A 4,157-nucleotide genomic window follows, 5' to 3' on the forward strand; every position below is an offset into this window, starting at 1 on the left:
TGGCCAGACTCTTACTGCCAGGGTCTAGTCTAGCTCATGGTGCAGCTCAACTTCCTCCCCGCACCACTGGTCCCCATGTCCGCTTCTGCCACCAGGTCAACCAGGAACTAAGGCCAGAATGGGGTGAGGAAGCAAGTGAAGCTGAGCAAGGCAGGCAAAAGCGAGTCTTGTCTTCATGGGCCACTCACAATGATGTCCTTTCTGTGTGCCATGGCCATGGCTAACAAAAACATCCCAGAGAAGCAGCAGGCAAAAATAGTATCCCAAAGTAGCTCAGTTGGGCAAGCATTAGCATGAAATCTAAAGGTCCCGGCTTCAATCCTCAGCTTTAACAGACCTTTTGTCTTTCTTTGTGCGGTGGTGGCTTGTTTTCTGGGAGGCGCAGCAGCACCTGAGGTGATCCCTGATTTTGAGATCCCCAGCAGGACAATGGAGCATGGACTTCTGCCCCAGTCGGCCCACCTGACTTTTTAAAATCAGAGACGGGAGCTGTATTTCCCATGCGACTTATTGGTTGACCCAATATGGTGGGAAGAGAGTGAGGCAGGGTGGCCTCGGAGATCGTGCCAGAGGGGGCAGGGACTGGGGACAAAAGCTCTCTCCACAGCTGAGCAAGGGCAGTACTGGGGAAGGGGGATCTGTAAAAGTGTCACGTGGAACGTGGCAGGGATTGGAGGGCCCAGGAGAAGATTGTAGGATGTTCAGTGAATTGCAGAAGCTGGACTTGGACATGGTATGCATTCAGGAATGCACATTAACAGCCTTAGGGTGCTTGATGGGCAGAGGTGATTGGAGAGAAGGGCCTGTCTTCTGGCCCCCTGGCCAGGGAAGAATGATGGGGTTGGAGTCTTGTTCTTCACATTCGCAGTGCTCCATGGCACTTGTTATGCTATAATCAGTGTTATGGTCCCCAGTTAAGGTGTGAAAGGAACTGGCTCCCTTCCTCTGGACTACATAGTGTTTGGTGTAGCGGGTGGATTTTAATTGTGTCAGATGGTCTGAGGACCGCTGGTCCCATTCTCCAACTATCAGAGGAAACTCTTCTATGATGACCACTACCTGGTGCAAGTTTGTAGCGAGGTCGGTTTAGGAGGACATGTTCTCTCCATAGTGGAACCAGTGAAGGGCAGGAGGTAGCCTCCAATTCCTCTGATCCGAGTTCACACCAGACACAGATGCGGTACACCCTTTCTGCAGGATAGGCCAGGAATCACATTGAGTTACATGAAGAGAGCACGTCGACAGCCCAGTTGCCACCCTCTTCTCTTGCCCAGGTTTAATAGTCATGGATAGGCAGGAGGGAGGAAGAGTCCCAGCCTGGACTGCAGCCACCTCTCTCTGGGCATCTGGAGCAGAGGCAGCAAGTGCTGACAGCTCCAAGGGAAGGCTTAAAAAGCCACAGAGCAACTGAGGGTGGGGCAAGAGGAGGGGAGGAGTTCCCCAAGAGGCTTTTCCCCAGCTGCTGAGAAGCACCCAGGGCTTGCCTCTTGCTGGTTGTTTAGCAAGGCTTTCTGCTTCTGATGTACTTAAAAACATTTTCTGATTACCTTTTGAGTTTTTGGCTAGCTATTTTTCAAGCTCCTTTTTGGCTTTTCTTATTGCATGTTTACCACTTAATTTGGCAGTGTTTATGCTCCTTTCTATTTACCTCACTAGAATTTAGGGATCTGGGACAAAATCTGTCTGGGGATTGGTCCTGCTTTGAACAGGGGGTTAGACTAGATGACCTCCTGAGGTCCCTTCCAACCCTGACATTCTATGACTCTAGTTCCCTTTCACGGCCATTCTTCATTCTGTTAATATGCACTGTCTGCACACTTTCTTAACCATGGGGTTTCCTCAACATCATAGGTAACCTCATTAACCCTATCATCTCAAAGGGTCCATTAAAAATGCCTTGCAGTTTATTCTTCCTCACAGACTAGCACAAACACCATGCCTCTAATTCAACGCTCTTGCCTCAGCATCTCTATCGTGCACCCCTTCTGAGCTTCCTGGCTTTCCTTCAGATTCTGTGAACCAAGTCTATCATCTCCTGCAAATTTTCCCTGAACTGGGTCACATATTCAGCCACTGGCTGTACTGTCTCCTCAATTTCCTCTTCCAAGAATCACAAACCAGATCCAGGGTCCCCTGACCTGCCTTCCATAGAGCAGTTTAAAGGGAGCAAACCCAGTAGATTTTTGGGGCACAGACTCCTGTAAGCATACAATAGATATGGCAGCATAACTTTGAAGTCATTCTGGTGCCTCTCTGCACACATTTTTCCAGCATAGATTTCAAAGTTCCAATGAACCATTCACCAGACCATTTGTTGTGGGTGGTAGGAGCAGCTTTTTGGGGCTTTATTCCCACACAATTCCCATAATGGCTTAGAAACACAGCCATAATATTGGACCCACGGTCAGACACATTTCTTGGGGAAACCCATGCTCCTAAAAATAGTGAACAAGGCTGTTGCCACCATCTCTGCCTCAGTATTAGATAATGCTACTGCCTCAGGACATCCAATGGCAAATACCACCAACACGAGGGTATACTTCCTCCCAGTCCTGGAAGGTTTTGGAAGTACTCCCGCAATATCTGCAGAAACTCTGGCAATGCCTCCCCAATAATAGACCTTGCTAGGCCCCTTAACCCTTTATGCTTCTGGCACAGCTCCTGCAATAGTCCTCACTATCTGAAAAGATGAGGCCAGTAGAAATTTGCTCCAGCCCTGTCACATGTTTTGCCTACACCAGATATCTTGCAAATGGACTATCATGCGCTAATTTGAACAAGTCACTTAGATATCCCTCAGGTACCATGAGCTGTTTGCAAACCCCTGCCTGGGGATGCTTTCTCCCCGCAGGAGGTTCTCTATACATCCACCCATCCTGCATGAAAAACTTGCCTCTCCCTTCCCCAGCTAGGACTTGACCCTGAGCATCATTTCGGGTCCTCTCTAGGGACACATCATTCTGCTGCACCGTCATGAATTCCTTCCGTGTTTCATTCAAGTTCAGAACCACCTCTGACAAATTCTCAATTGACCTAGCCTGAGAGACAATCTCTGTCTGTTCGCAGTCTCCCTCACTGCCATCAGTCAGAGTTACTGCCTCAGAACCATACTTCCCTTATGACCTGGTTATGACATTAACCTGGTCAGGCATATCTACTATGTTATTCCCTACCAAAACATCAGCTGGAATCAAGTTTCAGACACCAACCAATACCTCAGCTTTAAATCCTTCCCACTCAAGGTGGATTTTATCCATCAGCAGTTTTACACAGTACTCAGAGAGAGCTACTATAGATACACATTCCCTGGCAGCCTATATTCTGACCAAAGTAATATCAGAGCCCATATTTCACCACCCCCTACATTCTACCCCATTGACCTTTGCACCCTTGATACATTTCTTACTTTCTTTCCATGCCTCAGTCCTAAAATAATTTGAAGGCTCAATTCCTTCTCTCACACCACTGGAGATTATTGAGTTAGCATAACTGCAGTGCTTGCACCAGGACATAAGGTGGCCTTTTGGGGTTCATTTGGCCAGCCCAAGTGTTCAGAATAATTGGGTTGGCATTTACTGAGGAAGTTGGGATTTCTGGCTTTGGGGTGCTCTTCAGATTTGGGCAATCCAGCCTTATGTGGCTGGACATACCACAGAGGTGGCACCTAACCTGTTTATCTTTGGGGTAAGAGTTCCTTCTTTCTGGGCTCCCCTGAGCGCTATTAGACTTGGGGTTGGGTTTATTTCTAAATGCCTCCCTTCTTAAACTGGGGAGAATAGTGATTACTCTTCTCATGGGGTTTTATAGATTCATAGATTCATAGACTCTAGGACTGGAAGGGACCTCGAGAGGTCATCGAGTCCAGTCCCCTGCCTAATGGCAGGACCAAATACTGTCTAGACCATCCCTGATAGACATTATCTAACCTACTCTTAAATATCTCCAGAGATGGAGATTCCACAACCTCCCTAGGCCAATTTATTCCAGTGTTTAACTACCCTGACAGTTAGGAATTTTTTCCTAATGTCCAACCTAAATCTCCCTTGCTGCATTTTTAAGTCCATTGCCTTCTCGTTCCATCATTAGAGGCTCAGGTGAACAAGTTTTCTCCCTCCTCCTGATGACTACCTTTAGATACCTGAAAACGTTAACACCTA

Source organism: Chelonoidis abingdonii, chromosome 11 (genome assembly GCF_003597395.2).
Source record: "Chelonoidis abingdonii isolate Lonesome George chromosome 11, CheloAbing_2.0, whole genome shotgun sequence".
Classification (NCBI taxonomy): Eukaryota; Metazoa; Chordata; order Testudines; family Testudinidae; genus Chelonoidis; species Chelonoidis abingdonii.